Genomic DNA, 14,901 nt, shown 5'->3' on the forward strand with positions numbered 1-14,901 from the left:
CTACCCAGAGGCCACTCTGTAAACCTGGGTGCTATTCCCCACTTTAGTTCATTCTAAGACTTTTTGTTGAGTTAATGTAGGTCAGTTCCATGTGTTGGTCAGCAAGATCCTGTGCAGGTTTAAAGAATTTCTTTCTCTAGCTCCTTGCTGTTCGAGAGCTTCCTTCCTTCCTCTTTCCCATCCTCTAGCTGGGAAAGTGAGGGATGCTGCCTCCCACTGTTGGGAAATCCCACTCAGTCGCCTGTATGCTGGCATGGACAGAAATGCTACCCAGGACCTCCAGCTGCTAAGTGAGGAAGTCCAGCCTTCCCCCTCAGTCTCCATGAACACAACAGTGGGGGTGGGGGAGATGGGGTGGGAAGCACTGCTCTGGCTCACTTGCTGCCACCAAGTGAAGGTCAGAAATCCAAACTACCTACTTGGTCTCCACTGAGGCTCTATGGGCAGGGACCATTCATTATGTTTGGGGTAGAGTATTACCAAAATGTTTTTGTCCTGCTATGCTGCTCTTTTCTGGGTCCTTTGACTAGAAAGAGTAAGATTTTCTTGGGTCTTAAAAAATATATATATTTTTCTGTGCCTGTTGGTGGTTTCAGTTTGCAAGGCTTCTCCAGTTCCAAGTCCAGGATATAAGAGAGATACAACAAAAACCCAGAGAACTCACCACTGTGTAGTCTCTAAATCCTGAAGTCTTTAGCTTGTCTGCTTGCCTCTTTCAACATTTCATAGTCCTCTTACGATTGTTTATTGTATTACGTCCATGGTTTTTAATTATACTTAGACAGGTAGAGAAGGAAGAATTAAGTCTACTCTACCTTGCCCAGAACAAGAAGTCCTCACTTTTTCTTTTAGGTGGGAGAAAAGAATTTATTGCTAAGGGCAGGAGTCTAGTTGAAAGTCAGATATTGAAGATCTAAAGAGAGTAATTGATGGAGGGATCCTGAAGGGAGGGAAGGGATTTGAGACCAGAGGTGGAATGGTTGGCCTTACATAGGAAAAGGGAGATTCATCCATGAAGACTGAATCCTGATTATAAGAACAGAGAAGGCAGATTATAGAACTGTTTCAGGAAGGGGCTTTCTAGGTGGTTTTGGTATGTGGAAAAGGTTGTAAGAGAACTGAAGATGCTAGAGAGAGAATAGTTTCTTTCTACCCATGAGTCTGGGTTGAATAAGAAAGGTAGTTGATGTCAAGAGGGGATTGACTGGGAGAAAACAGAGGGATCTAGGAAGTGGATGGCTATAAAAGACTGAATAATGTTCCCGCCACCAAAGATGTCTATAGCCTAATCCCCAGAACCTATGAATGTGTTACGTTACATGGCAAAAGAGACTTTGTAGTTGCTATTAAGTTCAGCATCTTGAGGTGGGAAGATTATCCTGGATTATCTGGATGGACCCAATGTAATTACAAGGGTCTTTAAAAGAGGGAGCCAGGAGGGTCAGAGACAGAGAAGGAGATAGGATATAGTAGCAGTGGGTGGAGCGATCTGCTTTGAACACAGAGGCAGAAGCCAGAAGGCAAGGATTGCAGGTGGCTTTTGGAAGGTGGAAAAGGCAAGGAAACAGCCTCCTCTAAAGCCTCTGTAAGGAACCAGCACTGCTGAAACCTAGACTTTAGCCCAGTGAAACTGATGTTAGTCTTCTGGCCATCAGAACTGTAAGAAAATAAATTTCTGTTGTTTTTAAACCACTAAGGTTGTGGTAATGTGTTGCAGTATCCATAGGAAACTAAGACAATTGCTAAACAGATATAGCAGGAGGGAGGGTGAGAGAAAGCGTTCAGTGGTCAAAAGGAGGGGTATTAGTGTAAGATTTCTGCAGTTGAGATTTAAGTATTGATAAGACATAGGGTGTGGTCATGGGAGTACAGTGGAGCTGAAAGTCATTTCACCAAATTAACTTGTTTCTTTTAACTATTTAGTTTTTTAAAATTGATACTCCATATGGCAAAAATTCACCCTTTTAAAATGTACAATCCAGTGGTTTTTAGTATATTCACAAGGCAGTGCAGCCATTACCACTATATAATTCCAGAATTAAATATTTAGCTTTGATTGACTAGTATTCATTATGTCTTCATATATTACAGCATTTTAAAAACATGTTCAATTTGTTTCTGCTGCAGCTCCTGGAGACTGAGAAGCACAGGAAAATATTTTCATGAGTATACATTCTTGAGTATGAAGAATTCTTCTGAACATATTATTTACTATACTCACTCATTTGAAAAGATGATACAATTGGCCAAATGGAGACATGCCTCCTGTTCATTTGCCAGGCTTCTGGCTGTGGTGCTGTGAGTCTTTTCAGTGGAAGACAGACCACCCTGGCTACAGAGCAGATGTGCCCTGGAAGGTCAGGACCAGAAGACTGGCGGAAAGTGTGGCCCTCAGCTCCAGCAGCCACCAGGAATGATAGAGCACAGCCTTTTTGCTGTGAGAAAGATGAATCCCTGGCCCCACATTCAGTGATGGGCCTCTCACACCCTCCTGGTAGGAGTCCCAGGGGTTCCAGTAGAGGTCACATTTCTCCATTCACTGTACCTTGTTCCCTTCTAGGAGTATCATGGATGATTCGGTCCTCTTTTCTTTCCCTCCTGGGGGTGCTCTCCTCTCCTGGGTGGGTGTTCTTTTGCTCCCAGAAGCTTTTTCATAACTCATAAATCATTTAGAAGCAAACCTGACCTAACCCTGAACTGATTTGAGGCTGTTTATATTCTTAACTCATTTAGTATGAATATTCAAACATATCACAATAGAAAATTCACGTTGGGTATTAGGCAATATATGATAATTGGTATGAAACTACCTTTCTAAAATCCTGAAAATTCTGAACTTACATACAATAAATCTAGCCCCAAGGATTTTGGATAAGGGAGTGTGGCCCTCTTATTTTATACCCATTACTTGCTGGGTAGTACTCACTACTTACAGGGCCTTATTCACCTCCGTATTTCCTGTGATCCCCTGCATGTCACAGGCCCTCATTTAGCCTGGTTGTATGCCAGCCACTTGCTTGGCTGAATGCCACTCAGATGTGTGTGCTCACTGGGCGAGGGGCTGATGGCATTTGTCTTAGCTTTGGGCACTGAATTAACATCACCAGGCTTGAAAGTCACAGTACTGCTGACCGGGGGAAGACACTCTGCCATCTGAGGTTAATTGTAAAATGGTGGCATCATCCCATTCTGGCTACTCATGGAAAGGCCCAGGTGTCACCAGAGGGTGGGAAGGCTCATTCACCAAGGCAGACTCATGCTACCTAGACAGGTTGCTCCTTGTTTTCATGACTCAAGAAAGCAAACCAATTTCTCCTTGAGGCTGTAAAAAGGCATGGGATAGACCATGTAGGGAGAAACGTTTCTAGTTTGCCCTGAAACAGAGATTTGGACTCTAGGGGAGAGGTTGAAGCCTGCAAGGCTGGAAATTGAAATGTCTGCTTAGTCCATAGAATGCCCTGAATCAAGGTTTTGAGGCCACCCTCTGTGGGCTCTCCACGTGACTTCACTGTGATATGATTATGAAGCTATTTATCTCAAGCTTTCCCCCCACCCCAAATCAAAGCCATAATGAGTAAAAGGGCCTCATAATCATTTCTGCATATTTTGGTAACAAAGGAAATGGCTGTTGATGATAAAAACTGCTGTTCATAAATTTGCACCCTTTGTTGCCATTTAAAAAGAGATCTTGTATTGCAAACTCATTAGTAGCTGAACTTTATTTTGTCAAAGGAAATGGAGTCAAGAGAGATTATGTTTCATCTTTAATACAGCTCTTCCACAACAATGCCATTATCCTGAGTTTCAGATGAATTTAACTGAACCTTAATGAAAAAAATTAGTTGTTTTATGCAATTAGAATCCCATTTAAATAGGTTAGAAAATAAGTAGGATGGGAAATGTGGTTGATTTGATTTTCCTCTAGACTGACTCTCTAGGCCTCCTTGGCCTCTTCGTTTTCTCCCCTTATTGAATAAGACACTAATATTTTTAGAATTTAAGAAGAATTTTGAGTTTCCAAGTTTTTTCCCCAGGCAACAGAAAATGCCTGGAACCTCCAAGGAGGTGGGGAGCAAAGGGAACTGGCCAATGGGAACCAATCACAGAGAACTAAGGTAAAAACACTCTTTCAGCCCAATGTGGTCCTTGCAACCTGAACTCCCTTCCCTTTTGAGGTAAGAAAGAGGTTATTAAGTAGCATCAAACAAAAGGTAAGGAGGGATGATCTGAGTGCAAAGCTTCCTTCTGCCACTTAATAACTTTGTGACTTGCCATATAACTCTTGACATTTGGATCTCACTTTCTCCATCAGTACAGTGGGAATAATAACATCCATTTCTTAAAAATGATGGTAGAGAAATTGGTTCAAGATGGCAGAGTAGAAGGACGTGCTCTCGCTCCCTCTTGCGAGAGCACCAGAATCACAACTAACCTCTGAACAATCATCAACAGGAAGACACTGGAACTCACCAAAAAGATACCCCACAACCAAAGACAATGGTGAAGCCACAATGAGACGGTAGGAGGGGTGCAATCACAATAAAATCAAATCCCATAACTGCTAGGTGGGTGACTCACAAACTGGAGAACACTTATACCACAGAAGTCCACCCACTGGAGTGAAGGTTGTGAGCCCCAAGTCAGGCTTCCCAACCTGGGGGTCCGGCAACAGGAACAGGAATTCCTAGAGAATCAGACTTTGAAGGTTGGCGGGATTTGATTGCAGGACTTTGACAGAACTGGAGGAAAAAGAGACTCCACTCTTGGAGGGCACACACAAAGTACTGTGCGCATCGGGACCCGGGGAAGGAGCAGTGACCCCAGGGGAGACTGAACCAGACCTACCTGCTAGTGTTGGAGGCTCTCCTGCAGAGGTGGGGGTGGCTGTGTCTCACTGTGAGGACAAGGACACTGGCAGCATAAGTTCTGGGAAGTACTCCTTGTCATGAGCCCTCCCAGAGTCTGCCATTAGCCCCACCAAACAGTCCGGGTAGGCGCCAGTGCTGGGTTGCCTCAGGCCAAACAACCAACAGGGAGGGAACCCAGCCCCACCCATCAGCAGACAAGCAGATTAAAGTTTTACTGAGCTCTGCTCACCAGAGCAACAGTCAGCTCTACCCAACACCAGTCCCTCCCATCAGGAAACTTGCACAAGCCTCTTAGATAGCCTTATCCACCAGAGGGCAGACAGCAGAAGCAAGGAGAACTACAATCCTGCAGCCCATGGAACAAAAACCACATTCACAGAAAGATAGACAAGATGAAAAGACAGAGGGCTATATACCAGATGAAGGAACAAGATAAAACCCCAGAAAAACAACTAACTGAAGTGGACATAGGCAACCTTCCAAAAAAAAGAATTCAGAATAATGATAGTAAAGATGATCCAGGACCTCAGAAAAAGAAAGCAGGCAAAGATTGAGAAGATGCAAGAAATGTTTAACAAAGACTTAGAAGAATTAAAGAACAAACAAAGAGAGATGAGCAATATAATAACTGAAATGAAAACTACACTAGAAGGAATCAATAGCAGAATAACTGAGTCAGAAGAACGGATAAGTGACCTGGAAGACAGAATGGTGGAATTCACTGCTGTGGAACAGAACAAAGAAAAAAGAATGAAAAGAAATGAAGACAGACTAAGAGACCTCTGGGACAAAGTTAAATGCAACAACATTCGCATTATAGGGGTCCCAGAAGGAGAAGGGAGACAGAAAGGACCCTTGAACATATTTGAAGAGATTATAGCCAAAAACTTCCCTCACATGGTAAAGGAAATGGCCACCGAAGTCCGGGAGGTGCAGAGAGTCCCATACAGGATAAACCCAAGGAGAAACATGCCAAGACACACAGTAATCAAACTGGCAAAAATTAAAGGCAAAGAAAAATTACTGAAAGCAGCAAGGGAAAACTACAAATAGCATACAAGGAACTCCCATAAGGTTAACAGCTGATTTCTCAGCAGAAACTCTACAAGCTAGAAGGGACTGGAATGACATATTTAAAGTGATGAAAGGAAAGAAACTACGACCAAGATTACTCTACCCAGCAAGGATCTCGTTCAGATTCAATGGAGAAATCAAAAGCTTTAAAGACAAGCAAAAGCTAAGAGAATTCAGCACCACCAAACCAACTCTACAACAAATGCTAAAGGAACTTCTCTGTGTGGGAAACACAAGAGAAGAAAAGGACCTGCAAAAATAAGCCCAAAACAATTAAGAAAATGGTCATAGGAACATACATATCAATAATTACGTTAAATGTGAACGGATTAAATGCTCCAACCAAAAGACACAGGCTTGCCGAATGGATACAAAAACAAGACCCATATATATGCTGTCTACAAGACAGCCACTTCAGACCTAGGGACACATATAGACTGAAAGTGAGGGGAGGGAAAAAGATATTCCATGCAAATGGAAATCAAAAGAAAGCTGGAGTACCAATACTCATATCAGATAAAATAAACTTTAAAGTAGAGAATGTTACAAGAGGCAAGGAAGGACACTACATAATGAACAAGGGATCAATCCAAGAAAAAGATATAACAATTATAAATATAGATGCAGCCAATATAAAAGCACCTCAATACATAAGGCAACTGCTAACAGCTAAAAAAGAGGAAATCAACAGTAACACAATAATAGTGGGGGACTTTAACACCTCGTTTACACCAATGGACAGATCATCCAAACAGAAAATTAATAAGGAAACACAAGCTTTAAATGACACAATAGACCAGATAGATTTAATTGATATTTATAGGACATTCCAACCAAAAACAGAGGATTACACTTTCTTCTCAAGTGCACATGGAACATTCTCCAGGATAGATCACATCTTGGGTCACAAATCAAGCCTCAGTAAATTTAAGAAAACTGAAATCATATCAAGCATGTTTTGTGAACACAACACTATGAGATTAGAAATCAATTACAGGGGAAAAACGTAAAAAACACAAACACAAGGAGGCTAGACAATACGTTACTAAATAACCAAGAGATCACTGAAGAAATTAAAGAGGAAATCAAAAAATACCTAGAGTCAAATGACAATGAAAACAGGACAATCCAAAACCTATGGCATGCAGCAAAAGCAGTTCTAACAGGGAAGTTTATAGCAATACAAGCCTACCTCAAGAAACAAGAAAAATCTCAAATAAACAATCTAACCTTACACCTAAAGGAACTAGAGAAAGAAAAACAAACAAAACCCAAAGTCAGCAGAAGGAAAGAAATCATAAAGATCAGAGCAGAAATAAATGAAATAGAAACAAAGAAAACAATAGCAAAGATCGATAAAACTAAAAGTTGGTTCTTTGAAAAGATAAACAACGTTGAGAAACCATTAGCCAGACTCATCAAGAAAATGAGGGAGAGGACTCAAATCAATAAAATTAGATATGAAAATGGAGAAGTTACAACAGACACTGCAGAAATACAAAGCATCCTAAGAGACTACTACAAGCAACTCTATGACAATAAAATGGACAATCTGGAAGAAATGGACAAATTCTTAGAAAGGTATAACCTTCCAAGACTGAATGAGGAAGAAATAGAAAATATGAACAGACCAATCAGAAGTAATGAAATTGAAACTGGGATTAAAAATCTTCCAACAAACAAAAGTCCAGGACCAGACAGCTTCACAGGTGATTTCTATCAATCACTTAGAGAAGAGCTAACACCCATCCTTCTCAAACTCTTCCAAAAAATTGCAGAGAAAGGAACACTCCCAAACTCATTCTATGAGGCTACCATCACCCTGATACCAAAACCAGACAAAGATACTACAAAAAAAGAAAATTACAGACCAGTATCACTGATGAATATACATGCAAAAATCCTCGACAAAATACTAGCAAACAGAATCCAACAACACATTAAAAGGATCATACACCATGATCAAGTGGGATTTATCCCAGGGATGCAAGGATTCTTCAAAATATGCAAATTAACCAATGTGATACACCATATTAACAAATTGAAGAATAAAAACCATGTGATCTCAATAGATGCAGAAAAAGCTTTTTGACAAAAGTCAACACCCATTTATGATAAAAACTCTTCAGAAAGTGGGTATAGAGGGAACCTACCTCAATATAATAAAGGCCATATACGACAAACCCACAACTAACATCATTCTCAATGATGAAAAACTGAAAATATTTCCTCTAAGATCAGGAACAAGACAAGGATATCCACTCTCGCCACTATTATTCCACATAGTTTTGGAAGTCCTAGCCATGGCAATCAGAGAAGAAAAAGAAATAAAAGGAATACAAATTGGAAAAGAAGAAGTACACCTGTCACTGTTTGTTGATGACATGATACTATACATAGAAAATCCGAAAGATGCAACCAGAAAACTACTAGAGCTAATCAATGAATTTGGTAAAGTAGCAGGATACAAAATTAATGCACAGGAATCTCTTGCATTCCTATACACTAACGATGAAAATTCTGAAAGAGAAATTAAGGAAACACTCCCATTTACCATTGCAACAAATAGAATAAAATACCTAGGAATAAACTTAAGGGAGGCAAAAGACCTGTATGCAGAAAACTATAAGACACTGATGAAAGAAATTAAAGATGATACAAACAGATGGAGAGATATACCATGTTCTTGGACTGGAAGAATCAATATTGTGAAAATGACTACATTACCCAAAGCAATCAGATTCAATGCAATCCCTAAAAAATTACCAATGGCATTCTTTACAGAACTAGAACAAAAAATCTTAAAATTTGTACGGAGACACAAAAGACCCCGAATAGCCAAAGCAGTCCTGAGGGGAAAAAACGGAGCTGGAGGAATCAGACTCTATGACTTCAGACTATACTACAAAGCTACAGTAATCAAGACAATATGGTACTGGCACAAAAACAGAAATACAAATCAATGGAACAGGATAGAAAGCCCAGAGATAAACCCACACACCTATGGTCAACTAATCTATGACAAAGGAGACAAGGATATACAATGGAGAAAAGACAGTCTCTTCAATAAGTGGTGCTGGGAAACTGGACAGCTACATGTAAAAGAATGAAATTAGAACACTCCCTAACACCATACACAAAAATAAACTCAAAATGCATTAGAGACCTAAACGTATGACCGGACACTATAAAACTCTTAGAGGAAAATATAGGAAGAACACTCTTTTACATAAATCACAGCAAGATCTTTTTTGATCCACCTCCTAGAGTAATGGAAATAAAAACAAAAATAAACAAATTGGACCTAATGAAACTTAAAACCTTTTGCAAAGTAAAGGAAACTACAACCAAGACAAAAAGACAACCCTCAGAATGGGAGAAAATATTTGCAAACGAATCAATGGACAAAGAATTAATCTCCAAAATATATAAACAGCTCATGCAGCTCAATATTAAAAAAAACAAACAACCCAATCCAATAATGGGCAGAAGACCTAAATAGACATTTCTCCAAAGAAGACATATAGATGGCCAAGAAGCACATGAAAAGCTGCTCAACATCACTAATTATTAGAGAAATGCAAATCAAAACTACAAGCAGGTATTACCTCACACCAGTTAGAATGGACATCATCAGAAAATCTACAAATAACAAATGCTGGAGAGGGTGTGCAGAAAAGGGAACCCTCTTGCACTATTGGTGGGAATGTAAATTGATATAGCCACTATGGAGAACAGTATGGAGGTTCCTTAAAAAATTAAAAATAGAATTACCATATGACCCAGAAATCCCATTACTGGGCATATACCCAGAGAAAACCATAATTCAAAAAGACACATGCACCCCATTGTGCACTGCAGCACTCTTCACAAGAGCCAGGTCATGGAAGCAACCTAAATGCCCATTGACAGACAAATGGATAAAGAAGTTGTGGTACATATATACAATGGAATATTACTCAGTCATAAAAAGTAATGAAATTGGGTCATTTGTAGAGGCTTGGATGGATCTAGAGAGTATCATACAGAGGGAAGTAAGTCAGAAAGCAAAAAACAAATATTGTATATTAATGCATATATGTAGATCCTGGAAAGCTTACTTTTTTTTTAACCTTCAAAATGTGGATGATAGTAGCAGCTAATTTATTGGGTTGTTATAAGAATTAAATACATTAATACCTGTAAAGTACTTCTATTAGTGTGTGGCACAGAATATGTTCAGTAGAAGCATTTGTTAAATAAAATTTAAAAATAATAAAGCTTCTACATACAGTTGGTGCTCAATGAATATTTGATGAATAAATTAATTTCTTGATGAATGAGATTGCCTTAATTGCCCTTCTCCTGTTCGAGTGCTCTTGTTCCAGGCCAGCTCATATACTCCTTTAGCCTCTATTGACTACCTCTGGGTCAGCTTTGCACTCCAAGCCATTTGCTGGGCTAGGAGTTTGGGTATTTTGCTACCAACAAAACGGCATATGTAGAAGGACTCCCTTAAAAGAGGGCTCTGGGGCTTCCCTGGTGGCGCAGTGGTTGAGAGTCCGCCTGCTGATGCAGGGGAAACGGGTTCGTGCCCCGGTCCGGGAAGATCCCACATGCCGTGGAGCGGCTGGGCCCGTCAGCCATGGCTGCTGAGCCTGCGCATCCGGAGCCTGTGCTCCGCAACGGGTGAGGCCACAACAGTGAGAGGCCCGCGTACCGCAAAAAAAAAAAAAAAAAAAAAAAAGAGGGCTCTGGAAGTGGTAGGTACTCTGGGCATGCCTATCTGGTTCACTGTAAGGACTTCACACCATAGTCAAAGTCATTCCTCCCCTCCAATGGCTGAGCTGTTGGTTACACATTCATGCAACCAACTCTTCCCTTAGGGCACTTCTTTCCCTGAAGGGTACTCTGTCTCCCAGGTTGAAATGTGCCTGGTGATCTCTCACTGGCCTGCCAAATAGGCTCAGTCCTCTCTTTCTCTCAGTGTTAAACAGAATGCCGAGACTCCTGTGATACAGCTCCCTTCCTTCTTCCTGTCATTCTTTAACCTTCTTAAACTCAGGGACCTTGAGGGTCTAGAAAAGAGACCTCTTCTACTGTGCACTACTGTGCATTCATATGCATATACCTGCATTTGCTCCCTCTCTGGCCTAAAGGTATTTGGATTTTATATTTTCCAGCTAGGAGGCCATATGAGAGCTGGGGATAACACTTCTGAGGCCGCCAATCAGATAACGAGTAGAGCTCTTTATTATTATTTCCCTCTGGCTCCTAAGAGAGCTGAGTTCCACAAGAGGTCCTAAGTTATCAGGGAAGAAGTTTTTCAATTTAATTTTCTCAGCAAGTTGAGTCCCTGAAGTCTCACTAGCTGAAATGGAGCAGTGGAGGGAGCTGGCAAGGGAGTCTCCATTATGTGAGTGGGCAGGCCAGGTAATGAGGGCAAAAGTGAGGTCTGCCCAGGGGCGCAGAGAGGAGTGGAAGGGAAGAAGCTATTAGTTTTGGCTGTGGCAGCCTGGGATGGCTGCTATCTGGATGGCTAAATTATTACATTCTGGAAATTGGCATTTAATTATCCATGCCTTGCAGCCTGGGGGAGCCCCGCCAGACCACTTCCTGGTCCTTTAGGGCAATGTTTCTCCATCAATCTACATGCCAGTATCATCTAGGGAGCTATTTAAACATAGACACTTGGTTCACACTTCATACCCTACATACAAATCATAATCTCTTGGTGTTGGGGTCCAGGAATCTTATGATTCTTTAATCCACCACAGATGGTGCCAATGTAGACCGTCATGGGCCAATCTGGGAACTTTGTAGGAAATGGATATTGCCACTTGGAAAAAGCATGGGCCAAAGGAAAAAGTATCAGCTATTTGGTATCCCAAGACCTGGGTTACTACTCTGGATAAGTCATTCAGCCCCTATGAGTTTCACTTTCCTCAGATGTCAGATGGGGATAGTAACACCTGCCTGTCTACTTCATAGAGTTGTTTCAAGGAACAAAGCAGATGAATACATGGAAGAGCTTTGAAAACTGGAAAACAGAACTCAAATATATGATATAAAGCTCAATGGAGGGTAATGCTATTTGTATGCTCTTGATAAGTTTGTAATGAATCTTATAAAACAAATAACCCTGTGTGAACGCCTCCTCTCATTCTTCCCCATGTACAAAAAATGCACAAGCAAGACAAGTTTATTTAAACTCTTTACACTTCTTTGATCCCACCATCAAGAAGCAATTACTGACTCCAAGATGAAGATGGAAGAAATGAACACATGCATTTATCTCTGTCCTGACCCTAAAGCTTAATAAAATTACAGCTTTTAATGGCATAAAAACATGACAAAGAAATGAGAGAGAAGATAATATTTAAATATTAGAAGCTCAAAAGCCAAGGGAAGAAGTTGAGTCCTAAGCTGGCAGTGGGGGAAAGCCAAGAAGCAATGCAACTTAGCACACAGAACCCTCCTGTTGCCTCAAGGTTCAGGAATTAGTGATTCCATATACATTTAAAAGTAGGGATGAGGGTAGGGCTGAAAATAGAAAAACTGTTGAAAAATTGTTTAAGTAAAAATTAAGAAACAATGTAATGAACACCCCAGAATTCCCCCCAAAGACTCAGAAATTGGTGATTCCATGTTCATGCAGAAGTGGAGGTGAAGGTAGAACTGAAGATAGGATAATTGCTCAAAGATTAAGGAGACCCTTTTCCAGTTCCTTGTGTCGGGGGGACTGCCTCTTTTCTGTCCCAAGGAAAGCCTGGAAGTGTGCTTTCTGTAGAGCATAAGACAGAGAACTGCGGGCTAGAGGACAACAGGAGTAACTTAGAGCAGAACCATGCTGGAAACAGGGGGATTAAATAAAAGTTCATAAACTGACTGAGACTCTACCTTCTTCCTTCACTTAGTTCCCAATGTGCTGGAAACTAAGCTTATATTCTACGAACAGGAGAGTGGACTCTAACCCAAGAGAAGAGATCTCAAGATTCTGACATTGGAGATTCCCCCCAAAATGGCCGAGACATTTTACCCAACAGGAAAGCCCAGAGTTGCCAGTCCCTTCCTGTGTACACTGAGCTTTCAAATTCTTTTTTTGTGAGGGATCACCAGAGCATCTGATATGAAAGACAGAGACAAAACCAAACAAACAAACAAGAAAACTCAGTGGGAGAAAACTTTCTCTATTTAGAGAAACTTAAAAACAAACAAACACCCCCCTCAAAAATACCCTACCACTAACAGCCCCAAGAAAAGAAGAACAAGATGCTAAAAAAAGGAACATTCAGAGAACCTAAAAGAGTTCTTGAAAATTGGTATAAATTTAAGTAAATCTCTAAGAAACAGAGCAATACAAAGGATAAAAGGAAAGACAATCAAAAAATAAAAGAACTAGTCCTGGAGGTTAAGCACCCAAACAACTGAAGTTCCAAAAAGAGAAAACAGAGGTGAAGAAATTGCTAGGAAAATAATTCAAGAAAATTGACTAAAACTTATGGATAGGAATTTTAAATTGTGAGGACAGACTGAGTACCCAGCACTTGGTGCTGAAAAAGAGACATATAAAAGTCATCATTTTGGAATTTCAGAATTGTGGGTACAAAAACTAAGAGTTAAAAACTTCCATGTTTAATACAAAGATTCAACCATTAGAATGGCAGGAAACTTCTCAACAGCAATAATAGAATCTAGAGGACAAGAGAATAAAGAGAAAAATTATTCCCAATCTGGAATTCTTTATCCATCCAAACAATCAATTTAGTTTGAGACAGAAAGATATTTTTCACACTTATAAACACTTAAGTAATTTACCCCTCACGTGCCCTTTCTCATAAAGTTACTGGAGAATGGGTTCTATAGAAATAACAGAGTTAACCAAAAAGAGAAAGACATAGTTTGCTAGTATTCTTAGTTTGCTTCTTCAGTTTATTCTCCATCCTTCTCTATTCCACATAGAGGTCCAGTCCATAGAGACTGACCTCTATGGACTACATGACCTGAGCTCTTTTGCTGGTGATTTACAATTGGGCTTGACCAACAGAGATGCTGGCAGGAGATCAGGATGAAGAAACTAAGATGGTAATATTTATTGCCCATGCTTTCTCCCTGCCGGGCTTCAGTTTGACATAGGCTGTATTGGACCTAAGACCATGACTCCCATTGGGTGACCCTTCTCCCGTGGCTATAGCTCTTACCAGGTTCAGATAACAGTTCCCTCTCTTCGCCATTATGGATTTCTACTCCCACTGTGTAGCAGATCTAGAGACCAACCAGTCCAGACTTGAATAGGTCAAAAGTCTCTGGGAGAGATTTCATCAAGAAGATGAAAACAACAGAATTCCCAATGTGCTTGTAGGTATTGAGAAAAGAGATACACAACTGGAGGGCAGATCTGAATTAGTATCAAGAGCATGAAAAGCAAGGAAATGAAAAAACAAACATTACAAATACTGAGTTCAGGAAAAACAAAAACTTGTGCTGGGGAGGAAAAGTAATTGTAGTATACTACATGGCTCAGCTATAGCACTTATATAGTCATAATAACTGAGCTAAAATAGATCTAACCAAAATTACCATATGACTTACTGGGAATAGAGGTAGATAAGAAATGGTGTGTGTTAGTTGGTGAGAGCTGGTGATAGTGGTGGTAACAAATGAGATTTACATTCTTATCTTCCATAATGAGAAGTCAGTAAATAATACTGAAAACTTAAAAACCAAAGAAATAGCAGAAAATAAAATAGCAGAATTAATCTATAATCAGATTACATAAAGTAATACCAAAAGAATCAATTAAAAGAGCTGAAAAGAATTGCCTCTGGGAGAAGGTAATAGTGAGGTGGAGAGTTGTTGGTTGTGTTTTGCCTTTTGACAAGACATAGAGAACTACTGTCTCTAAAGTATGATCAGGTATACATTTGATAAAAATAAAACTGATTTTTCTTTAAAAAGGGGGGAAAGCAACTAACCTTAT

Source organism: Lagenorhynchus albirostris, chromosome 7 (genome assembly GCF_949774975.1).
Source record: "Lagenorhynchus albirostris chromosome 7, mLagAlb1.1, whole genome shotgun sequence".
In the NCBI taxonomy this organism is placed as follows: Eukaryota; Metazoa; Chordata; class Mammalia; order Artiodactyla; family Delphinidae; genus Lagenorhynchus; species Lagenorhynchus albirostris.